This window comes from Podarcis bocagei (assembly GCF_964188305.1).
Source record: "Podarcis bocagei genome assembly, chromosome: 8".
In the NCBI taxonomy this organism is placed as follows: Eukaryota; Metazoa; Chordata; class Lepidosauria; order Squamata; family Lacertidae; genus Podarcis; species Podarcis bocagei.
The window spans coordinates 18,253,110-18,279,006 of NC_138133.1; the positions used below are offsets into that span (position 1 = coordinate 18,253,110).

The following is a 25,897-nucleotide window of genomic DNA, read 5'->3' on the forward strand; positions in this document are numbered from 1 at the left end:
TATTACAAACTTTACAGAGAGAGGATATAGAACCCAGCCTCTTGGATAATGGTGTTGTCCCAAGTGAATCTCCAACCCCCCATCTCTTCCACTTCCTCATTCGTCATCATCATCACCTCCTCTATGGGTACCGCTAAGTGCCCTCTGTCTTTGAGCTCTTTGCTCTCCTACTTTTAAGGCTTGCCGGGTTCTTGGAGATGGAGGGTCTGGAATGCTTAATAATGAAAACGTGTCAGTCAGCTGTTGTTCTGACTCTCCCATGATTTCTGAACTTTCCCCCTCATCTGCCTCTGAGCTGCTACTTCCCTCAAACCCCTGTTGTAAAACTATACTGTCTTCCTCTTCCTCCTCCCTGGAAGGGTCAGGATGGGGATACGGTCTCCACCATTTCTCCTCTGCCCAGTCCCTGACAATTAGTTTTCTTTAACAGTGGAAGCCGGTTTTCAGATTATACAAAGCTCTTCTTCAGGCTTTGATTATGAGAACAAAAAATAAACATCCAATAGTCTAGATAGAAACAACTGGGTAGTCAGGCTGATGATTACCTGGTTGCAGAAGTTTACTGGCCATTGCTGTTGGCATGGAGATAGTCTAGGTTGAATGCAAACATGCCATTCTGATGTCATGTGTGATGCCACAAAGAGGGTATGCTTTAAGTCTTGGCAAAGCCAGAAACAGTTAACAGTCAGACTGCATCTCAGCCCTGTCAAGATGGATCTCCATAACAGGTGATGAATAGTTTTATTTGGGGACTATATTAACATTTACTATTGGGGGAAAGTTTTAGATCAGTCTGCCAGTTTGTAACCCATCAAGTTGAGGCCAATAGATATACATTCACAACCCTGTACCCATCAAATAATCAACTTTATGTGTGACTTTGGGACTGATTCATACAACCACATTACTTTCTCAACTCTATAGCAGCTTTTTCTCTGTATTTTTAAAAAAAATAACCAAGAAGGAGAAGATAAGGAACCGGGAATAAGATCTGGATGAGTATGGTGAGGATCTAAGCTTTACAAGTGAGGGGGCTAGGAAGATAGCTTTGTGGTCCAGCATAGGAATGATGGGTGCTGCTTCATATTATTGAATTCCTGTACCACAAAGAAGACTTTGAGCTCTTTGCTCTCCTACTTTTAAGGCCCACCAGGTTCTGGGAGATGGAGTGTCTGGAATGCTTTCTAATGATGACGTGTCAGACAGCTGCTGCTCTGGCTCTGCCTGCTCCTCCTATCCCATGATTTCCCATCTTTTCCCCTCCCGCAAACCACTGTTGTAAATCATGCTGTCTTCCTCTTGCTCCTCCCTGGAAGGGTCAGGATTGCGATCTCCTCTTCTGCTCAGTCCTTGACATAAGGGTATGCAAAGGAAGACAGTGGAGGATTTAAACTCATTCTGCTGGCTTCCCAATGGAGAGCAGAAATTTGGGAAGCAGATGATGATGGAGCCAGCAGGAGCTAGAGAGAGGGTAGAGAGCCAAGTGGCTTGAAAGATACAGATGTTGCAGCATTCCCCACCCTTACAGAACAGAACACCCCTGAAGGAAGGTGCTGGATGATGCTTTCACAGTAAGCGGAAGTTTCCTATTTGTCATTGTTTTTTGTTGCCTGTGTTTGTTTGTGGCCATCTAATCTTCACCCAAAGAGAGCGAGTGCATTCACATGAAATTTGCAATTTTATATATGGATGCACATTTAGAAATAATAATAATAATAATAATAATAATAATAATAATAATAATAATAATAATAAATTTTATTTATATCCCACCCTCCCCAGCCGAAGCCGGGCTCAGGGTGGCTAACAACAATCAAATAATCAAACAATCAAATAATCCAACATTCTAAAAAAAGTTCATTATAAAAATTAATTAAAATCAAATTAATGGCAACCGTTAAGCAAAATTCTGTGCAGGTTGCCATAACTACCATAATTGAAACAGAAATTCAATGTATCTCACCCCAGTAGGAAAGACTGTGACCAGGAGACATGTATGCCTGTCCTAGGTTGATCTAAAAATCAACGGGCAACTTCTTTCTTATCATTCTTTATTTTAAACTCAACTTGAATTTATCCGAAATTTGTATCTGCTGTAAGTTTACACCAGTTTATGCCAGATTGCTTTATGATGGCTTCTTGTGTATAGGATTGCTCCCTTAGTGAATGCGTGGTTGTTGTGAGACTTGATCTCAGGATTTCTTGGACCACATCTTATACTGTTTGCTGCTATGTTCTCTCCTGCTAAATTTGGGATGCAACTTCTTTCCGGAAATGGTAACATAAATTTTATGTAATCAAGCAAGAAGCATTGATATTGGAAAGAAATAAAAAAGGATGATAAATTTTAGCTTCAAGAAATGTTATTAGTACAGTTAGTAATAGGACAATTAAATTGTGTTGTAAAAATGTGTTTAGAGGTAAATGCTGAGCAATCCTTATCTACATGCAGATGGAATAAAAGGGAATACTTCATTGTCTTCTAAAGTCCTGGGAAAGTGAAATGTTGTACCAATAAAACTATAGAATTCACCATAGGGATGTCCAATATCCTTGAATATGTGAATTTTGAAATTTCAGTACACCTGTGTTTATTTCCTTTAACTGTTACTGCTTTTAAAAATTATAAGATTTAATTGGTTTTGTGAATTGCAGTGCAATCCTAACTATATATAGTCCAACTGAATTCAATAGATCTTAGGTAAGTGGGTTTAGGATTCCATCGTTAGTGGTGGCTGCATCAGGAAATAAAATCTGGGAGTGCATAAAAGGGGCAGCATATATTTCTAGGTATTCCATATGTGAAGATCGTTGAAAGACAAATAACATATGTCAGATAGGAATCCAACATGTGAGTTCCTTGTTTGCTGTGAGGGACTGGCAGGGCTCTGATGAGTGAGTAGCAGAGGTGGGGAGCAAGGTCGAGGCTGACTCAAGGGAAGGGATCAGTGATTTATTGGGTTTTGTGCCTCTTGCAAGGCAGGAGACATGGCTGGAGGAAGGGAAAGAGTCAAAGCAGTCGGAGACGGGAGAGAAGGTGCAGAACGTGCTAGGAGCAGAGGAAGACAAGCCAACTGAGAGGGGTGGGGTGGTAGAATCCCCTCCATCCCATCCCAGGCTGTCTTTCAGGACCAGGAAGGGCTTGAAGGGCCAGAAACAGAGACGACTTCTGCATAGGAGAAGTCGCAGCTTGTTTGTGAATGCCCTATCAGGCAGGAGTACTTCAGTTTCAGTGGAGGCATGGTCACATGGTTGCACCAACAGTCCGGCTTGTAAGTGTATCAATGACAAAATAAACTACTTACTCCTTTGGGGGCTGAGGGTGCTCTGGAGAGTTTGGAGCAACCCCAAATCTCTTCCAGCCACTGATCATGCAAGACACAGGGAGGAGATGCAGAATGTGGGGCATGAGCTAGGGCTAGAGGAGGAGGTGCAGGACACACTGGGAATGGAGGAAGAAAGGGTTCCTGAGAGGGGCAGACTGGTAGAATTCCATCTGCCCCCTTCTTTGTCCATAAAGAATTAAACTACTGGCTGATTATCCTTCTTGGGGTGGGTACACTCAGAGAACTGTGGAGGTGCTTGCCCGATGCTCCCCCATGGCACCACCCATGGTAAAAAAAGGTGAGGTAAAGGATTCCTGGACGGTTAAGTCCAGTCAAAAGCAACTATGGGGTTGTGGCACTCATCTCGCTTTTAGGCCAAGGGAGTGTGGCGCTGTGGTCTAAACCACTGAGCCTCTTGAGCTTGCCAATCAGAAGGTTGGCGGTTCAAATCCCCACAAGGGGGTGAGCTCCCATTGCTGTGTCCCAGCTTCTGCCAACCCAGCAAATCAAAAGCATGCCAGTGCAAGAAGATAAATAGGTATTGCTGCGGCAGGAAGGTAAACAGTGTTTCCGTGTGCTCTGATTTCCATCACGGTGTTCCGTTGCATCAGAAGTGTTTTAGTCATGCTGGCCACATGACTCGGAAACCTGCCTGCAGACCACCCATGAGCCTTAATTAACTAAAGTTTAGTTGATAATGAGTGGTATCTTTTATTTGCTAAATGTGCCACGATGCAAATTTGTACTTAATTTCATTTAATTGATTTAATCTGGTTTTTTTATTTTTTTAAAAAAACATGATTAATCAATTAAAATACCTTGAATGGTAGATGGTTCTGACAATCTTAATTGTGTTTTTAATGAGTTTGGTTTAATCAAAGGCAAATTTGTGAACCTCCATTTCCATAGTAACCAAAATCCATTCTACTCCCTTAATCAACCACTGTTTAGATACTGGAAGACCAGCTGAGCAAGATGAATAATTTTAGTCCAGACTAAGAGGCTGAGAATTCGGAGCACAGGGAGATCTCTATCTACAGATCTTATAACATCACCTTTCCCCTACCCTGTAGTGGAATTTCTTTATCAACATTGCTAATGACCAGTTTTTAAATGTCTTTGAGATATTTTGCAATTTATCAATGCACACATATTTAACCTACTTTCAGAACCAACAGTTGCTTGTCACTTTCTGAAAAGCAGAAATGAGAACCTGCATTATACTTGAAATGGAAAAGGCAAGCACAGAAAAGAATGAGAGATTTATAGATCAGTTGTGAGGATAATAATAATAATAATAATAATAATAATAATAATAATAATAATAATAATAATAATAATAATAATAATAATAAATACCCCACCCATCTGGCTGGGTTTCCCCAGCCACTCTGGGTGGTTTCCAACAAAATATTAAAATACAATAAAACATCAGACATTAAAAGCTTCCCTAAACAGGGCTGTCTTCAAGTGTCTTCTAAAAGTCAGATATTTGTTTATTTCCTGGACATCTGATGGGAGGGCATTCCACAGGGCAGGCACCACAACCGAGAAGGCCCTCTCCCTGATTCCCTGTAACTTTGCTTCTCACAGTGAGGGAACCACCAAAGGACCTTGGAGCTGAACAATGGAGGTGGAGACAGAAATGGAGAACTTGTGGCTCACCCATGGCCATCTCAAGATGGTTTTTTGCCAGAAGTGGACTATCAAATGGTACCACCACCACCTCAAACTCAAAGTGCATGGTCCTCAGGGCTGAATAAATTACATTGGCACATTTGGCAGAAAAATTGCCCAAGCAATTCTCTCGCTCCCAGGTAGTAAAATTAAAATTAAATAATTTTAAAAGAACAACTTGCTACCTTTTCATAGCAGCTCAAATAAGCTGCCAGAAGGAGTCACATTACTCCTTAACAGTGTGACCAGATATATGGCCTCCTGTTGTTGATGCTCTACAATGTGTGTACTTAAAGCAAATGTGGATATTTTCACATTGGCAGGGAGAATGTGAATCTTCCCCCCACCCTGAAATTTGTTCTGACAGGATTTATAAAGTAGCCCATAACTGGGATACTTGGGCTACGCCATCTAAAGTTTTGTGCTTCTGCATGCATCCGGGTTCACTTAAGCAGGTTGATATCTCCCTCTTTTGTTTCTGGGCAGCCCTGTTTGGGCTCTAATTTTGTCAGCACTCAATCATTTTTCCACTGATATCTGTGGTCAGGTTACTATTGGAGGCAGTGTTAATTAGAAAGGAGACTTTTCTTCTCCCCAGGGCTGATTATCAGCCACAGATGGGGGCATGCTTGTGTTGGCAAATAGATCAGATGCAAAATTAGGTACCAGAATAAATTTGGAGCCTTTGCTCAACTCAGACACAGGGCATTCACCAGACACTAAAGAGAGAGGAAAGATAAAGGAGGGAAATCTGTTTGAGAATGCCAGAGTCAAGAAGTGCATTTTTCTTTTTCTACATTTAATCTTTATTGATTTTAAATATTGCATCCATTCACCACAAAAAGAAAAAAAGGAAACACATCCAATACAAAGAAAATTTGACATATAGAATAAAGTTCTTCCATGCATTAAGACTTCCATCTTCCTCAGCATGGATCCTTCATTTCCTTATTAAAGGCATAATGTATGACATTTAACTTATCGTAAATTATCTATAATCTTTATAGCATACGGTATTGCAGAAGTTAATCAAAGCATGTCAAAGATCTCATATGGGAACAATGTTCTTTTAAATATAATCTGTATATATCCCATTCTTTCTTGAACTTTTGGTCTGTCTGGTTCCTAATTTTTCCTGTCACCTTTGCATAATCAAATAATTTCTCCTGCCATTCCAATTTAGTTGGTATTTTATCTCCTTTCCACCATTTGGCTATCAGCATTTTCGCGGCAGTGGTTGCATACATAAAAACCCTCCTCAATTCCTTCAGAATGTCTGCAGCCATAATACCTAAAAGGAAGGCTTCTGGGTTTTTTTTGATGAAAGTTAATTTAAACTTTTTTTTTAGCTCATTATAAATCATTTCCCAAAAGTTCTTTATCTTTTTACATTTCCACCACATGTGGTACATTGTCCCCTCAGATTCTTTACGTCTCCAGAAAAGGTTTGAATTAGTTTTTCTAAAGATACTTATATCCAGTTTGGGGTCAGCTGAATTGCCCCTTGATGGCTTTCCTGTTGGTATGGGGTTTTAGTCTTCCAGAAGTTGTTGGCCCTCTGGTCAGTGCCTGGGTCCAAGTTTGTCTTCCATATTTCTTCTGCTCCCACAGAGTTGCTGAACCTCTTATCTCCCTATGAGGGAAGGTGAAGCAAGCACATTATATCTGGTGGTCCTCCTAACTGGAGTAGGCTGGTCTTCTTTATGCTGGTAGGAGTTATGGGTACCACCTTCCATGATATTTTGGGCCTCTGGCCAGTGATCACATAGTTGTCATTAATCTTCCAAGAGCAAAGCCTCTGGGTTAAGACATTTTACTCATACTTAAGGACTACGATACTTTCTTGTATTCAATGGCATGTATTCTCTGCATATAAAACAAATGGGTGAAATGAAACATGAAGAAGAAATTGTCGCATTGATAATGACAATAATAATTCAGCCAAAAGATTGCATCTGGTATCCTTCCACTAAGATTTCCCAAGAAAAATCTGATTCATTTGTGCAAATTGAGTAGAAACATAGAAGTCAGAAGATGTGAAAACACTCATTATTTTCCATAAATATTTATGGGATGTAATATTTATGCAACAAAGACATGGGGCAGTTTCATCACTCTATGGGAAATAATCTGAAATTGATTTTATCCTCTTAATGTAATGCGCCAGTTTTCACGTTGAGTTGTTCTTGGGTGGAACTAACAATTTGAAGGCAGCTTGAGAACTTGTAATAAAAAAGGCAAGGCTTACTTAAGATAAATATGGATATTAATTCTGCCACATCCAGAGTCTCAATAAATGCATTTACTTTTTACATGATCTAATTTTATAAAACATTTGGAGAGACTACAGAAGGAGAGATGGCTCTAAGCAACAAATATGATTTTTTTTTATAACTGCTATCATGTAGCTATGCCTCTCTCTATAACTTCTTTTGGAATGGGTTTCATATTACTTTTTGCCAGCCATTTGACTGAGCAGGATTGATGGTGTAATCAAAAGGAAGACTGCCACAGATGGAAGCCAGAAGCAGTTCTTTTAATCTGCTTTGTTTCTCAAATGTAGACCTGGCTGGTAAGTATCGAGGATGCGCTAAGGGGAAGCTCTGTTTCTTTTAGAATTATGTTTGTACAAGACCGACAATTTTATTTTAATATACACAGCGCCTTGGGAATTGGCAAATGAGAGCGACGCAGGCAGGTTGCAAGAACCCGATGGAGGAAGTCAGCTTAATGTAAAAACAAAACAAAAAAGAGCCTAGGATGACCAACTTTTCATATCAAAATTTCGGATACAGTGGTGCCTCGCAAGACGAAATTAATCCATTCCGCGAGTCTCTTCGTCTTGCGGTTTTTTCGTCTTGCGAAGCACGGCTATTAGCGGCTTAGCGGCTTTAAGAAAAAGGAAACAAACTCGCAAGAACTCGCAAGACGTTTCGTCTTGCGAAGCAAGCCCATAGGGAAATTCGTCTTGCGGAACGACTCAAAAAACGGAAAACTCTTTCGTCTCGCGAGTTTTTCGTCTTGTGAGGCATTCGTATTGCGGGGCACCACTGTACTTGGATGGGGCTATGAATTTGCCAAGAAGTGCCTGTCACAGTAGAGCCGTTGGTAAGCTCTGCTGAGGCCGTCTGATGTAATGGCTGTCCCCAAATTAGAGTTGAGGGGAGAGGAGGCCTCACAGAGCCAACCTGTCATGGCGGAGCCAATGGAGTGATATATTGATGATATAAGGCACATCTGGACGCGGGTGGCGCTGTGGGTTAAAGGACGCGGGTGGCGCTGTGGTTAAACCACAGAGCCTAGGACTTGCCGATCAGAAGGTCGGCAGTTTGAATCCCCGCGACGGGGTGAGCTCCCGTTGCTCGGTCCCAGCTCCTGCCAACCTAGCAGTTCGAAAGCACGTCAAAGTGCAAGTAGATAGATAGGTACCGCTCCGGCGGGAAGGTAAACGGCGTTTCCGTGCACTGCTCTGGTTCGCCAGAAGCAGTTTAGTCATGCTGGCCACATGACCCGGAAGCTGTACGCCAGCTCCCTCAGCCAATAAAGCGAGATGAGCACTGCAACCCCAGAGTCAGTCACGACTGGACCTAATGGTCAGGGGTCCCTTTACCTTTACCTTTAAGGCACATCATGGGTGGCTTGACTACTTTACTTGAGTTGTTTGCTCTGTATATATGGCATTTTCATACTCTCCAGTGGATGGCATAGATTCCATTGATCTGTACTTGCTGAATGGCATGTGTGGATGGGGGACTTGCATGGAAGTAGCAGCCTGGATAGGATGGGATGGGAAAGGAGAAGCTTGTGTGTGAGAGAAAGAGAGGAGTCTAGGATATCTAAGGTGGTTGGATGGTGTCTTGTAACACCTCCTTGCAACCCGTGCAGACAAGTTGGAAGCAAATATATCACTCTGTTTTCTTTTGGACCACATCAGTGAGGTCGTTGTCTGAGCAACCTAGGACTTCCATATACGCTGCCGAGGCTTGCACCCCACAGAGGTCACTTTGGTGCTGCTAATGTAGCAAAAACCATGCAAGAGTTGTGAGTTACGGTCTCTGCTGCAACAACAGGCACTTGTCATGGGCCAGGAGTTGGCTTCACCTGCTGAGCAGCAGCCTGAAGGAGCAGAAGGCAAAGTGACTCCACCTACTGCTGATTAGCCTTCTTACTCCTGATGAGAACCAGATGACTTCAGCTTTCTGCAGCAGGGTTTCCAGCCTCAGTCAGTTTCTGGAAACAACATTCGTAGTTCCTGGCCAGACCTTGCTGCTTCTTGTTTCTTGTGACCTTGGACCCTCGACTTTCTTGACCCCTGGATCACTGCTCTTACATGCAATCATGAACTGAGATACTCCTGAGATACTCCTGACCTTAGGACTGGACTGAATCTTGCATGTGGACTCTGCCTCCAAGCAGGTTCCCTCCTGAGATTTGGCTGGTTGGCCATTGCTGGGAGCACAGGACTATGACAGTGCTGTGATTCACCAAGTTTGACTTCTTTCCCAGAGGCACAGTCAATTGTCTCTTGAGACAGATGGATGTCAACAACAGCTATAAGTAGCAATTCTTCTCAATATATTACGGGTGGAGAAAAGGGTTTAATCCCTATCCACTGTCCTAAATCCAGGAAATTTTGTTGGCATCCTGTACCTAAGACTGAGCCCCAGGGTTTGTTTGCTTGTGTGTGTGTGTGTGTGGGTGGGTGGGTGGGTTTGTGTGTGTTTTTGTGTTGCCTGCATTGATCTCTGGATTTAGAATCCCTGGCGAAAAATTTTGTCCATTTTCATCACTGCCACGTTTAAGAACTCAATGTGCTTGACAATAACTGCTGTCAAATAAGAACTCTAAGGTCAGGTATATTTTCCCCTTTTTAAAGAAGCCAGGTGAACTGACAAATTGACAACATTTCCCACGAGTCACACAGACAGCAATTTAACACCAATATAAGTTCTGTATAACTCAGTGAAATTGAATTCCACAATCAACATTTTGTGACATTTTAATTTTAAAATTTGCATGGAGCACTGTTTTCTAGCACTCTACCCATTCCTTAAAACCGTCAAAAGCTACCCTGATGATAGACACATTTATACTTATTTCCTCCAAATATCCTTAATATCACTTTGTGGTAATGAGCTTTTGTATAAAGAGTGTACTTGATTTACATAATGCATGCTCTTCTGCTGTATTCTTTTTCATTTGCTCCAAAATAAAAGTAAGTGACGCCTGAAATTGCAATTTTTGCTCTTTCATCCACTACAGTTTAAACTGTATATTCTGGGTTTTTGAGGGAAATAGAAATAAATATATTTCTATAAAAGTTTGTATGTGCAGGCACATGTGTTTTTTCCATTTCCAGATAGATCACAATTACCTTATATTGCCTGCAAAGTCTTTTGGGCCCCCAAATTGACCAAAATCAGCCAGACATTCATGCTTGTCTTTTTATTGTTGCCATCCATCAACAGCCAAATATTATCTAGGCTTGTTCTCATTTGAATAGAATCTAAGTTACTCTCTGCTATGAGTATATTTCTAAACTGTTTAGGGACTATGTGATTGTTCTCATCGTTTCAGACATAGCACAATGTCTATGTATTTGACACTCCAATTTCCCTTATATAGATACAAAGTGATTTACTTGTCAAATTTACATCAAAACCTATGTACCTCAGCGAGATCCAAAATGATTTTGCTATTTCCTCTGCATACATTTGCCTCCTGTGAAGGCTTGCTGTCTTTTTTTCTCTTTTGAGAGTCTGGATTTGAATACAAAGACTTGGCCATTTCGACAGCTCTCGGAAAGGTTTCCTTGCAAAGGGAGATGGATTGCAGACTCAGACTGTAAAAAGGGGGGTTAAGTGGACTTATTGGGGTTGCAAGAAATGAGATTAGTACAATTATTTAATTCTGTAACTGAATTTTGTTTCACCTTGGTTGTTCCAGGCCAGCAGCTGGGATCAATGTAAGTATTGATGCCCGTAGTTGTCTTTTCTTTAAACTATTTTCCTCACATTCTACAGGGGTATCCCATAGTCTAGATTGCTTGGCTTCTCTTTTATTTCATAGCAACTGCTCCTGTTTTGTTGGGTCTGTATATCAGTAATTCTCAATGTTCCTCTTGATACCAAACTTAATCCCTCTAAAACACGGGTGTCAAACACAAGGCCCGCGGGCCGAATCCGGCCCGCCAGACCTCCTCATGTGGCCCGCGTAGCCGCCGTTCTCGCCCGTCCAGTGCACCATCGCCTGGTTGTGCGCCGCGTCGCCTTTCAGCACGAAGGAGGTGGTGAGCAGAGAGGCCGCCTCCGGAGGTCCCCCACCGGCGCGACCCCGCAGGCCGCCCGCCTCGTCCCACGGGCTGCCGCGTCTCTGGCAGGGGGGAGGCTTCGCAAGGCTAAAGAGGAAGCCAGGGCAGCGAGCGCGATCCATCCCGTTCGCTGCTCTGGCTTCCTCTTTAGACTTGCGCGCCTCTTCAGGGGGGGGGGAGGCTTCGCAAGGCTAAAGAGGAAGCCAGGGCAGCGAGCGCGATCCATCCCGTTCGCTGCTCTGGCTTCCTCTTTAGACTTGCGCGCCTCTTCAGGGGGGGGGGGAGGCTTCGCAAGGCTAAAGAGGAAGCCAGGGCAGCGAGCGTGATCCATCCCGTTCGCTGCCTTGGCTTCCTCTTTAGCCTTGCACGCCTGGGGGGGGGGAGGAGGAGGCTTCGCAAGGCTAAAGAGGAAGCCAGGGCAGGGAACGCGATCCATCCCGTTCGCTGCCCTGGCTTCCTCTTTAGACTTGCGCGCCTCTCCAGTGGGGGGAGGGGGAGGAGGCTTCGCAAGGCTAAAGAGGGAGCCAGGGCAGGGAACGCGATCCATCCCGTTCGCTGCCCTGGCTTCCTCTTTAGACTTGCGCACCTCTCCAGCGGGGGGGGGGGAGGAGGCTTCGCAAGGCTAAAGAGGGAGCCAGGGCAGGGAACGCGATCCATCCCGGTCGCTGCTCTGGCTTCCTCTTTAGACTTGCGCGCCTCTGGGGGGGGGGAGGAGGCTTCGCAAGGCTAATGAGGAAGCCAGGGCAGCGAGCGCGATCCATCCCACTGCCCTGGCTTCCTCTTTAGCCTTGCGTGCCTCTCCAGCCGCAAGAGATCTACCAGAGGTAGATCTTAACCCTTGCCTCACCTGGGAGCTTCTCTGGGCAGGAATTCCCTTAGCTTAAGTGGGGTGGGGGAAGTGTGGCAGGTAGGGGGGTACCTGCCTAGACACTGAAGCCACATGTCTCTCAGATGAAAATTGGGAGTGGGCATTGTGTGAAGTGGTCTGATGGTGGGTATTGTGTGAAGTGCTCAGATGGTGTGGGCATTGTATGAAGTGCTCTGATAGTGTTTCCTACTTGGCAGGGGGTTGGACTTGATGACACTTGTGGTCTATTCCAACTCTATGATTCTATGATTCTAAGTGGCTGTGGATCTCCTGCTGCAGAACTGTAGGACTGTATAGAGTTGGGAGGGCCACCCGAGGGTCATCTAGCCCAGCCCCCTCACAATGTAGGAATCACAGCTAAAGAACGCCAGACAGATGGTCCCCCAACCGCTGCTTAAAAGCCTCCAGTGGTGGAGACCCCAAACACCTTCCGAGGTCATAGAATTGCAGGGTTGGAAGGGAACCCCAGGAGTCATCTAGTCCAGCCCCGGTGGACAGCGGGCACAATCCATTCCGTTGCGCAAGACTAAAGATGCTGTGCAAGGCTAAAGAGGAAGCCAGGGCAGTGAGTGGGATGGATCGCACTCACTGCCTTGTCTTCTTTAGCCGCGCTGGAGAGGTTTAGCTCCTGGCTGGAGAGGTTGCGTGGCTATGGATCCCGTGCGCTGTCTTGGCTTCTTTGCTCTTTGGGGCTGGTGGGGGAACCCGGGCTTCCCCCGCAGCCCCGAGAAGCTCTGGGAGAAGCAGACAGGCTGCACGCAGCCTGTCCGTTGCTCTTTGGGGCTGGGGGGGGAGGGATAATATTTTTTTCCTTGATTTTCCCCTGTAAAAACTAGGTGCGTCCTGTGGTCCGGTGCGTCCAATAGAGCGAAAAATACGGTAAAAGCCCATCAACTTCAGGGGTCTCAGCCTGCTCAAATATTTTAGGCCGATACAACCGGCCCTTTGAGGGTGACCAAACTGCTGGTGCGGCCCCCGATGAATTTGAGTTTGACACCCCTGTTTTAGGCCGATACAACCGGCCCTTTGAGGGTGACCAAACTGCTGGTGCGGCCCCCGATGAATTTGAGTTTGACACCCCTGCTCTAAAACATTACAGCTGCCCCTAGTTTTCAGTTTCCCAACACATTTCCCTGGTAGCATCTAGTGAAACAAAGAAACAATGTAGTGTCACCATAATTGCAATCCACCCACTCCAATTCATTGGCTTTGGGATGTGAAGAAATTGACTGAAATGCTGTCGCATCAGAACTCTATCTTATGAGCTATTAACAGGGAAATATGTGGGTCTAATGTAGGCATGCATCCTCTGTAGCTGCAGAGCCTTAATCTGCGCACACTCCAGCAAGGTCTCTGGGACATTCCTGCACACTCACACAAACAAGTTAAAAGTCTCTCTTCAACCCCTTTCCCCTGCCCCACAATAATCAGATCTAAAATAAGGACTTTTTTTGGGGGGGCGGGGGTGTCTTGACTTAAACCTACTGACAAACCATTTCTGGTGCAGAATTCAGCAGCCAGGTTGCTCACCGGAGCAAGACGGTTTGAGCATATTACACAAATGCTGGTCCGAATGCACTGGCTTCCAATTAGTTTCCGGGCCCAATTCAAAGGGCTAGTTTTGACATATAAAGCCTTAAAGGGCTCAGGACTGCAATACCCCAAGGACCGTCTCTTTCCATATGAACCTACCCGGACCCTGGGATCATCTTCTGAGGCCCTCCTTTGTGTGCCCCCTCCTCGAGAGGTCCGGAGGGTGGTAACATGAGAAAGGGCCTTCTCTACAGTGGCTCCCCACCTGTAGAATGCTCTCCCCAGGGACGTTTGCTTAGTGCCTTCATTATACACCTTTAGGCGCCAGGCAAAAATGTTCCTCTTTAACCAGGCCTTTGGTTGATCTGATTTGTAGCCTATGCCCTTTTAAAATTTATTTGGGGGGGGGGGCTATTGGGTTGTTGTTTTTATCTTTATTAGGTATTTTGTGGTTTTATATCTTGATTTTATTCTGTGAATCAGCCTGAGACCCCCGGGTATAGGGCGGTATATTAATCCAATAATAATAATTTCTAGAACCCCCAAAGGTTTGAGAATTCATCTCCCAGGTTCAGGTTTGTCTGCCCAAAGTTCTGGACATCTCTTCTGTGATTAACTTCTCCATGTCCTGTTACACAGAATTCCTAACCGGTTTTCATTTGGCCCAGTATTCATGAATCAGGCCCTCTTAGAGCTTTGCTATGTTCTGACCTTGCTGCAAGCCTGCTTTATTTCTCAGCAAAACTCTCTTCAATTACGAAGTCAGACCTAAAAATGATCTGTTTGTTACAGCCATTCCTGGAGCTTCTGAAATCTTTTCAACAAGTCATTGGGCCCAGTAATGGAATAGTTTTCATGCTAACAGAGGGTGCTCCTTATTTGTAAGGCATTTGAGACCCATCAAATGGAATGCTTCTAGACCATTGTATCCATTCACTGCTGCAACCATTTGAGCTCTTGTGTGTACTAAAAAAGTTTGGTGTTTTTTTATCGCAGGTGCAGTTTTTCAGCTTTACAATGGGAAATGGGAGTCTAAAATTCCAGATTGAGTGATAATATTCTTTATGCCATTATTCATAAAAGATTCCCCCTCTTACATAAAATTTCAGTGGCATTTAATTTGGCCATGCATTTCAAACAGCATATAAACTAATAGTGTAGAACAAAAAGAATGTAATGAGCTGGTGTTCATTGCTGGGATGCATTCATGATTGTATGGAACTTACAATTGCCACTATATATATATTTTTTTAAAAAAAGAAGAGAAAAGATAAAGATTTGTTTATTTGAAAGGATTTTTGACATCCCACCCTCCTTAAAATATAATGCAATCCTGGACATTTGTTAGTCGTTTAGCTGTGTCTGACTCTTTGTGACCCCATGGACCAGAGCATGCCAGGCACTTCTGTCTTCCACTGCCTCCCGCAGTTTGGTCAAACTCATGCTGGTAGCTTCGAGAACACTATCCAACCATCTTGTCCTCTGCCATCCCTTTCTCCTTGTGCCCTCCATCTTTCCCAACATCAGGGTCTTTTCCAGGGAGTTTCTCTTCTCATGAGGTGGCCAAAGTATTGGAGCCTCAGCTTCAGGATCTGTCCTTCCAGTGAGCACTCAGGGCTGATCCTGGACATTAAGCCAGCTGAATTCAATCTGAATTCCAGATAAGGCAGTACCATATATGGCAATGGTTTTCAACCAGTGTGCTGTGGCAATTCTTGCCAATATATTATGGGTGGAGAGAAGGGTTTAATCCCTATCCATTTTCCTAAATCCAGAGTGCCTTGAATGGTAGCCAGGTGCCACAGGCAACACTGGCCTCTGTCCCTCTTTCCTTCCCTCCCTCCTCTGATGCCCTCTCTCATCTCTGCCTCCCAGTGGCTTGCACAGCTGTTTGTTTCAGCAGTCCTGGCTACAAGCTCCGCAGGCCTCTGGGGATGGTCACAGGGTACTGGTTGCCAGGAGCTGAGGAGGCCTCAAAGTAAGCAAGCAAGCGGGTGGGGGAGCCCAACCAGCCAGTTCGCCAGCTCTTGCTGTTGGGAATGGATGGACAAGTTCCAGGCCCCTGTGGGGCAGTGTGAGGAGGCACCTCTCTTTGTGGCAGAGGGGCAGCTCAGAAACCAGGGGCGACAGCAGCAGCTGGCCCAGAGGATGCCCAAGGAGAAGGGAGAGGAGAGGAGGCTGAGGGAACGCTCCACAAGGGAGGGTGTTTGAAAAGGGGTGAGAGGTTGCCAGCTCTGCAAGCAAGGGGTGAAATAACTGGGCTCCTGAACCCTACAGGGGTGCCCCAAAAAGAATGTAGTTGGTCAAGGGAGCCACGGACCCCCCAAAAGGTTGAAAACCTCTGGGACATGGAATGCCTCTGCATGAGAGCTATGTTTGCTTCTCTTCCACAAGATTCATGACTGAGGGCTTATACACACACCTGCCAATTGCTTGGTTATTTCCAGACACAAGTCCATGCTTTAAAGTGGGAATTGAACTCATTCATCCCACTGGCTGCACTGTTTCCTTTCAGTGTGTGACATCACACTTAAGACTTAATGACTACGTTCTTCAAAGTAAGCTTTAAAAAGGTAAAGGACCCCTAGGCGGTTAAATCCAGTCAAAGGAGACTATGGGGTGCAGCACTCATCTCGCTTCAGGCCGAGGGAGCTGGTGTTTGTCCACAGACAGCTTTCCGGGTCATGTGGCCAGCATGACTAAACTGCTTCTGGTGCGTGGAAGACTGTGATAAGTGCCAGAGCACATGGAAATGGCATTTACCTTACCGCCACAGTGGTACCTATTTATCTACTTGCACTGGAGTGCTTTCGAACTGCTAGGTTGGCAGGAGCTGGGACAGAGCAACGGGACCTCACCCCATCACAGGGATTCAAACTGCCAACCTTCTGATCGACAAGCCCAAGAGGCCCAGTGGTTTAGATCACAGTGCCACCTGCTCCCTAAAAAAAAAAAAGCAAAAAAAAAAAGAGAGCTAACATTTATTTAGCTCATATTAATCTGTTTAATCTAAATTAAATGCATTGTTAAGTGTGTTTGGGACACGTCATTTAGAGTGTTAACCTTTGAACAAAAGAGCTAACTAGTTTCACGCGGAATGCAAATGCCTACAGCTAATTATCAAGTGTAATTGCATATGCTGGCGAAGCTGTGCTGATCTTTTCCCTGAGATATCATTTCCAGCAAACACACAGATAGACATCTATTTGCTGGTAATGAATTTCTGGATGTCGCACTTCCGTGGCTAATGAACCAAGATAAAGATAAAAGGAGAAAATGAGGACAGGAGGGCAGAAACCTTGCAGAGCAGGCTTGATCCACAACTGAAAACAACCACTTTTTTGGGGGGGGTGTGTGATTTTTTTAATTATTATTTTTTGCAAATGTTAATGTTGAGCACCTAAATAAGATGGTCTTTTGGCCAGACTATGCCAAGCACACAAATTACATGTGGGTGTGGGTGTTTTTTTTTGGGGGGGGGGTTGTTATTGGGTTGTTGTTTTTATTTTGATTATGTATTTTGTGCTTTTATACTTTGATTTTATTCTGTGAACCCCCCAGAGACCTGCAGGTATAGGGCAGTATGTGAATTCAATAAATGAATAAATAAAGGCTTTAAATGCCACTGCTTTCTGTGGTGTGTGCATTTGTGTGTTTAATGTTTTAAAAGAAAAACCACAACAACTGGAGGTTTAATTTCTACAAACCAAGGAAATTGGAAAGTCAGATTGATAGGGTTCCCATATTTCAAAAACTCCGGACACAAAAGTTGTTGAACTTTTTCCCCCCTTTTGCATAGTTATTGAGCTTCTTCTGCAAATTCTCAAAAAAATTAATAATGAAATTTTGGACCTATTTTTAATGGAATTCACCAAAATCTACACTTCCGACATGGGTTGCCGTAGGTCCAGATTTCCTCATACATTTCAGCAATTTCCACCCAGAGTCTATTTCCGATGGCCAACTCCTGGCTATGTCTGGGAAATTCCAGATGTATAGCAACCCTAAAGGCTGATGTCTTAGCGGACATGCCCAACAATCAGCAGGGATGTTGTGCAGTGTCACAAAATGTGCTTGCTTGTCACTTGCCCTCCATGCACCCACATTTTTCCTTGGTCTTTCAGGCTCAAATCCAGATGGAGAGGAGGGAGTGCCAAGAATGCCTCAGATTGTTAAACAGAGGATACTTCAACCGTCTGGTGCTTGCTCCTGGAGGAGAAATCCCATTTGGCATAAACTAAAGGTAAAGGTAAAGGGATCCCTGACCGTTAGGTCCAGTTGTGACCGACTCTGGGGTTGTGGTGCTCATCTCGCTTTATTGGCTGAGGGAGCTGGCGTACAGCTTCCAGGTGATGTGGCCAGCATGACTAAGCCGCTTCTGGCGAACCAGAGCAGCGCACGGAAAGCTGTTTACCTTCCCGCCAGAGTGGTACCTATTTATCTACTTGCACTTTGGCGTGCTTTTGAACTGCTAGGTTGGCAGGAGCAGGGACCAAGCAACGGGAGCTCACCCCGTCATGAGGATTCAAACCACCAACCTTCTGATCGGCAAGTCCTAGGCTCTGTGGTTTAATGCACAGCGCCACCCGCATCCCTATAAACTGCAGAGACATGTTCAAATGAAGCAGAGGTTAATCACATACCCTGCAAGTGTCTCTATTTTCCAGGCACAACCCTGGAATTATGAAAGCTATCCCAGCTTCTGATTTGATCCCAGGAAATCCCTATTTCCTCTGCCGGTGTCACTGCTGCTGAGCTCAGGGAGGAGGATGAACTGTTGGTGGTGCCAGCAGTGATCATTGACACAATAGCTCCTGAACATCTTCAGATGCAGAAGTGAGTAAAAGTGCTCAGTATTAGTTCTTAGTTAAAAAAGTAAAGGACCCCTGGACGGTTAAGTCCAGTCAAAGGTGACTATGGGGTTGTGGCGCTCATCTCACTTTCAGGCTGAGGGAGCCGGTGTTTGTCCACAGACAGCTTTCCGGGTCATGTGGCCAGCATGACTAAGCCACCTCTGGCTCAATGGAACACCATGATGGAAAACAGAGTGCACAGAAACACCATTTACCTTCCCGCTGCAGTGGTACCTATTTATCTACTTGCACTGGCATGCTTTTGAACTGCTAGGTTGGCAGAAGCTGGGACAGAGCAATGGGAGCTCACTCCATCACAGGGATTCAAACTGCCTTCCGGTCAACAAGCCCAAGAGGCTCAGTCGTTTAGACCACAGCGTGACCCGTGTCCCATTATGTTCTATGGGTAGCAGTAAGTATAATGCTTCTAGATTGGCTAGACCTAGTATATATATATATATATATATATATAAAACCAGGATCCTGACCTTCTGCCCTTGGCTGGGATCTCAGTTGTGGCTATTCCATATCCCTTTGCAAAAGTAAAGCAACCCTTCCTACAGAGAGTTAAACAGCACTTTTATTCAAGTATTCTGCAACAATATATTGTGAAATATTGCTACCGATACAGCTGCCTGTGATAATTTCTTCTTTGTAGACAGAGGAAGCAATCCTGCTTTCCTGTAAAACTGCCAAGGAGGGAGATCTATTTGATACAGGGAAAAGCATTAAAAGCAGATTCTCTAAATTAAAGAAATGGCATATCTGAAGCTGAAAGTGTGAGATGTAGAGAAATGTGGGCAATCTTTTATAATGGCATCCATAGTCCTGGCATTCTCTAAGTTCAGCTCTTACATTCATTGTTCTAAGGTCAGTTTTATTGCTGTTGCTAAAAGGTAGGAAACACCCCTGGAGCAGCAATTGTTAATGGTCAGTGACTCTTACTTTTCTTGATCATACGTCAAGGTCTTTTTGTTCCGGTCCAATACATTTTCCAGCCAAGTGAGGAAGAAATATAATGGCATAGTCCTCTGCCAGAGCATGTCTTCCACACTTTACTTCAATATGTGCTCCTTCAATAATCCTTGGGAAGATCGCAAGCGCTGCAGAGCCCACCACTTAATGTCCATGATTCAGGGCAATTGCTCCAGCTTTTAACCATATGCTGTCTCTCTGTCTCAAAATTGATAAGCATGGCGTGGGGAGCAGTAGTGAGCTTTAACCCTTCTTTCCCAGAAACATGAACACTACTTGCTCCATTATCAGCCTTGTAGAGCTAAGGAGATCTCAGTTGTCAAGAGATTTCAAATGCTGCATTTGCTTAGAACTGCGGTGTGACTTCTTGTTATCCTCCGAGCCTGTGTGTAACATTATTTTGCTGAGTGATATAGCAGACATTCTGACTGCAATTCCCCTATCCGTCCAAGCTGTCACAAGGAGGAGAAATAAAGACTTGCTTCCACATATATTTCCTTTGAAAGATAACATGAAGACGAGAAGTGTCCCCTGTGGATTGCATTACTCTCGCCACAACTCCCCCCCCCCGGGCTATTCTACTTGTTGCCAGTCACACACAACTGTGTTTTGTGTGATACAGGGAACCATCAGTGGCACTATTTCTGTCAACCTGTTGGTGCTATTGTGAGTGCGGTATTGCCTAGAAGGCTCACTGGTTTGTAATTGAGCCATTGAAAACCAACAAAGAAACTTCAGACATCCAGCGGGTGTTCACTTAATTAATCAATTTGACAATATTGATTAGAAATTGCTGCTAAAACTTTTCAGGAACCATATGCTGTTCTTATTTTGATGCCATTTCAATTGTTCTGGTTTTGTGTTTTTGCGTTCATACTTTATGACTGGAATATTTCTTCTTCTGCATACTATGTAGAGAACTTAATTCTTTTTTATCGCTGTTAATAAGTAAATAAATTCACAACTGTATGAGATTTGTACTTGAGAGACAGCACACAAGACTCAGGAAGAAATGAGCAAACTTTGTGAAGAAGAAGAAGAAGAAGAAGAAGAAGAAGAAGAAGAAGAAGAAGAAGAAGAAGAAGCAGCAGCTAGCAATCGTTAATCTAATAATCTAATAAACTTTTCTATGTCTTTGTAGATTTGAGAAAAACACTTTGACCCATGATAGAAGAATTTATATTTGGCCATACAAATGAAATGTTCAGTTTCACAACAGGGGAAAGAAAGGAACCAGTAGATTTGTGCCATCATACCCACATAGAATAGGACACTTAACTGGAAAGCTTCATATTATGATTGTTCATTCACTAGGTAATGTAATTGAATTGACTGCTTGTTGTGCTTCATAAATATACTGTAACTCAGCTTTAAGCCAAAGCAGCCCATCTCCTCTCTCTACAAAAGCTGGTGTGTCAGCCTGAAGGATCAGATAGGATTAAGGCTAAGGGCAAAATAGAGCATACTGCATTTATTTAATTGGACACCTTCCAAATTTATCATGTGAAATCTTGTTTGACCACCCCACCTCTGGTCAAGAAGGACACTTGCATCAGTCTTTTGTGTATGCAGATCTACACAGGCACAATTCACCAGTATGTGCATATCTTTCAATGACCTGTGTAAACTTGCCTCCATTGAAAGGAAGAAAAAAACCCCGTCAGAATGTAAGAAAGATCAGCACCTAATATCTGAAGTTTCCCAGGTGACATTTTTCTGAGGCAATGTCAGAAATTATTCTATTTTTTCACGCACCGTTAAAAAATAAGGCCACATTGCATAATTTGCTCCAAATATGGTTTTTTTGTTTGTTTTGTTTTTATGTAGCAGCCGCCATTCTGAACATGTACCCCCCCAATTCCTCAGAATGAAGCTAGGTTTAGGTAAAGGGTAAAGTTAAAAGACCCCTGGATGGTTAAGTACAGCTGAATTCAACCATGGGGTACGGCACTCATCTCACTTCAGGCTAAGGGAACCGGCGTTTGTCTGCAGACAGCTTTCTGGGGCATGTGGCCAGCATGGCTAAACCACTTCTGGCGCAACAGGACACTATGATGGAAGCCAGAGCACAAGGAAACACCATTTACCTTCCTGCCACAGCACTACCTATTTATTTATTTGTGCTGGTGTGCTTTCAAACTGCTAGGTTGGCAGGAGCTGGGACAGAGCAACCGGGAGCTCACTCTGTCACGGGGATTCTAACCGCTGACCTTCTGATCAGCAAGCCCAAGAGGCTGAGTGGTTTAGACCACAGTGCCACCCCTTTCGGTTCTGTTTTGTACTGATGTGTTTCGTGGCAGACCTTTCCTAGATCTAGGACATTTTGGACAATGCAAAATGGTGGCAATGCAGGGAAACACAGTTGTTGCAGTTAACACTTGCAAAGGCAGGAAGATAAACCAGAACACCTTGCAGTGGGGAGAGAATCTATTGTACCACCTCTGCTAACTGTGAATCCCACTTCCAAGAAACTGTCAGGAAATTTCTCTTCCTCCTGGAGAATTCTAGCTGCCATCACACCAATGCCTTGAACTACAAATAGGATGGATATTTTTAAAAGGTCATGTGTACGTAGCTCTAAAATACAACTATCATACTTGCACATCACTTTGATGCATGCATAAACTCACCCTTAGACTAGAAAGAAAATATGTGCAGCTGTGGGAAAAATAGAGGCATTCAAGTTTGATACTTATAATATGCTTAATTTTGGTCCATGGTTCTGAACCCCCCCCCCAAAAAAAAACCTTAGCAGACCACTTAAATTATTTTTCCGTCTGCTGTAATAATTGTACTGTGCTGTGCTAGATGCTGTAATATTGGCATTTGAAATTTCTATTTCTTCTTTTATTTTGCATATATTGCATTTTACTTTATTGTAATACAGTAAAATACAATACAAAAAGAAACAATAAGAATGCAATTAAAAATTGATATCACTAATGCTTCTCCTGTCTTCAACCCCAAACACATAGACGTACCAGCAGACCACCTCTATGAAACTGATGGATGACTTGTGGTACATGGACCACAGTTGTATAGTTTTACTGATTTTTACTTTTTATATTGTATGCATAGCTGTCAACCTCTTTTTTTGTGGGAAATTCCCTTATTCCAGTGCTATTTCCCGCTGCTTCCAGCTGCTATCCTGGATTGTTAGATATTACGTAGACTGTCCCCGGGATAGGTGAGGCTGCTGATCCCTTATTTTCGAGGCTGCTGCTCCCTTATTTTCAAATCTGAAAGTTGACAGCTATGATTGTATGCTTGTGAACCACTTGTAGAATATTGCATTTAAGTGATAAAAGAATTGGTTTTAAATAAATAAATACGCAAACCCTGGCTTGTATTGCTTATGCGAACAATCAGAAACTTTGAAAGAGTTCAAGCAGAATACTCAAAATAAGTACTTTGTCCCAAGAATTTAATTTAAATAGAAATGTAAGAATGGTATTAATCAATCTATTGTTTCATAACATTGGATTTTTTTTTTAAAAAAAACAACAACCCAGTTTCACTGGGATTAGGAAGGTAAAAATACAGGTTTTTTTAAAGAATCTTTCAAACAAGACTAAAGCAGCCATAGCAACCCATAAAAAGGGGGAACTGTCTATGGAAAGAAGCACAGTTTTGCTTTGAAATGCATCTATTGGTTCTGCTTAAGAGTCCAAACTTCAAAGGGAACCGTCCTGCTTGAATTCCCAAGACCAGTTGCTGTTTATCAGAATGATGAGAGCTGCCTATGTAATTCTACAAAGGATGCAATTTCCATAGCAGTCTGTGAAAATGAGCTCGTGGCAAAACTTATTTGGCGTACCTTTCGAGCCCAGGGTCCATGGGGTCGTGAATTGGAATGTGTTTATTGAATCTGAGAGAAAAGCGCTACACTTGAACAGCCTGACCTGAGTATAAGGTGAAAGTTTGCAAATGAGAAAGCAAAATGCCAAACACCCATATTTGGTATAGCATGATTCCGCGAGAGATTGTGACCTTGACTTTTCCCATACTACTGCAAGCGTCTGTTATCTTATGGAATCTCCAATATCTCGGAGTGCATTAGAGGCACGACAATGGAGCATCTTTTCTGAGATGAATTCTATTGTTATTTGGACATATTGGAACCTTTGGATTTTTTATTACTTTTTTAAAGGAGATTTGGAGCTTGCTCATTTGGACAGTATTCTCAAATTACCCTATTGGCCTGAATATAAGCTGCAACTGAATATAAGCCGTACCTTTAAAATTGGAGGGTGGGAGGGAGAGATTTTTTTTAAAAAAAAAAATACATGATTACAAGCACTCCATTCCTTACAGCTCCTGGCTGCATACTGGGGTGGGGTACCTTTCCCCTTCCTCGCTTTCTCCCTTCCCAGCCTTGGGGGAGAGGATGGGGGACTACACATGCGGCCAGCGCTGCTTTGCTGCACTCCTGGTGCTGTTTGCCCTGCGCTTCTGGCTGCATACCGTAAAGTCACAAATATAAGCCGCAGTTTAACTTTTCATGGTTGGAATTTGAGGGGGAAAAGTGAGGCTTATATTCAGGCCAATACGGTACAGTCATTTGTTGTTGTTGTTGTTGTTTAGTCATGTCCGACTCTTTGTGACCCCATGGACCAGAGCACGCCAAGCACTTCTGTCTTCCACTGCCTCCCGCAGTTTGGTCAAACTCATGTTTGTAGCTTCGAGAACACTGTCCAGCCATCTTGTCCTCTGTCATCCCCTTCTCCTTGTACCTCAATCTTTCCCAACATCAGGGTCTTTTCCAGGGTGTCTTCTCTTCTCATAAGGTGGCCAAAGTATTGGAGCCTCAGCTTCAGGATCTGTCCTTCCAGTGAGCACTCAGGGCTGATTTCCTTCAGAATGGATAGGTTTGATTTTCTTGCAGTCCGTGGGACTCTCAAGAGTCTCCTCCAGCACCATAATTCAAAAGCATCAATTCTTCGGCGATCTGTCTTCTTTATGGTACAGCTCTCACTTCCACACATCACTACTGGGAAAACCATAGCTTTTACTATATGGACCTTTGTTGGCAAGGTGATGTCTTTACTTTTTAAGATGCTGTCTAGGTACAGTCATACATTGGGATAAATACACTTCAGGTTGAGTGCTTTCGGGTTGCGCTCCACTGCGACCTGGAAGTAACGGAACACATTACTTCCAGGTTTTGCCACTAATACATGCGCAGATGGTCAAAATGACACCACACACATGCGCGGAAGTGGTGAAACGCTACCCGCGCATGCGCAGATGCGCTGCTGCGTCTTCCGTTCTGTTCAGGATGCGAACAGGGCTCCAGAACAGATCCCGTTGGCATCCCGAGGTACCACTGTATTACAATCAAGCTGGAATATCAATCAGAATCATATAGATAGCTCAGCTGGTACAGCATGAGACCCCTTAATCTCAGGATCATGGGTCAGAGCCCCACGTTGGGTGAAAGACTCTTACCTTGCATGGGGTTGAATTAGATGACACTTGTGGCCCCTTCCAGCTCTGCCATTCTGTGATTCCATTGTCACCCTTTGGTACATACAGAACCTATACGGTGGAATGCTTCTGTCTCAGGTGCCTGTTTGTCACAGATCGCATGAGAACCTAGCTCTAACAATCATTCATTTAACTGAGCCATTCCCCTTTGCTTGTCATTGCCTGTGGCCCTCATCCCAGATCATTGGCCAAGCCATAGCTGTCAACGTTTCCCTTTTTAAAGGGAAATTCCCTTATTCTGAATAGGATTCCTCACAAGAAAAGTTGGCAGCTATGGGCCAAGCTGTGGGGGGCTGATGAAAGCTGGGGGGGGGGGCAACAACATCTCAAGAACCACTGGTTCCCCATCCGAGTTCTAGAAAGAGTCCGGAGAGGCAGAAGGACTGAACTAAGGAGGAACAGACCAGTCAGGGACCTGAGAAAGCATACATACACACATGCATACATAATTGTATTTGTAGCCCACCTTTCCACAGTTCAAACCATGCTCAAGACAGCATGCAATTGGAATGGGGGGGGGATAACTACAGTATAACAAAAGTAGTCGTAAATAATAAATGAAACATTTAAAAGTACACAACCAAACGGAGCAACTGACTGCATAAAACACAAGAATAAAGATACCAAAGAGAGAGAGAGAAAAAAAACCAGCAACACATAGCTCAGTTGGTTAGAGTGTGGTGCTGATAATGCCAAGGTTACAGGTTTGATCCCTGCATATTCCTGCATTGCATGGGGTTGGACTAGATGATAGTGTCATGAACACACCAGCTCCCAGTGTAATCTCGCAGCCAGCTGCAGAATGCAGTCAGGAACAGGGAGGCTGGGCATTCATGCCAGCACAGGAGAGCCCACAGCTGCCAGCGTC

At 43.9% G+C, this 25,897-nt stretch overlaps 1 protein-coding gene and 2 long non-coding RNA genes across 4 annotated transcripts in view; 1 reads left to right on the top strand and 2 right to left on the bottom strand.

Annotated features, from left to right (window-relative positions):
* LOC308594012 lies at positions 1-19,019 on the top strand. 2 transcript variants are annotated; one of them, XR_014011221.1, is made up of 3 exons: positions 1-728; positions 17,839-17,957; positions 18,190-19,019. It is a non-coding gene; the product is annotated as an uncharacterized lncRNA (long non-coding RNA). The 2 variants fall into 2 exon arrangements; XR_014011222.1 differs by lacking the exon at positions 1-728 and adding an exon at positions 6,146-6,712.
* LOC308593616 (uncharacterized protein) overlaps positions 1-25,897 on the bottom strand; it is a gene marked incomplete at its 3' end in the record, with an annotated part of 548,845 nt that overhangs the window by 400,163 nt on the left and 122,785 nt on the right. The gene's annotated exons all lie outside the window — the stretch shown is intronic.
* Positions 10,545-25,897, bottom strand: part of LOC308594037 — a 24,079-nt gene continuing 8,726 nt past the window's right edge. Inside the window, exon 3 of the long non-coding RNA XR_014011254.1 lies at positions 10,545-10,845. This is a non-coding gene — a long non-coding RNA (uncharacterized lncRNA). The remainder of the gene's footprint in view (positions 10,846-25,897) is intronic.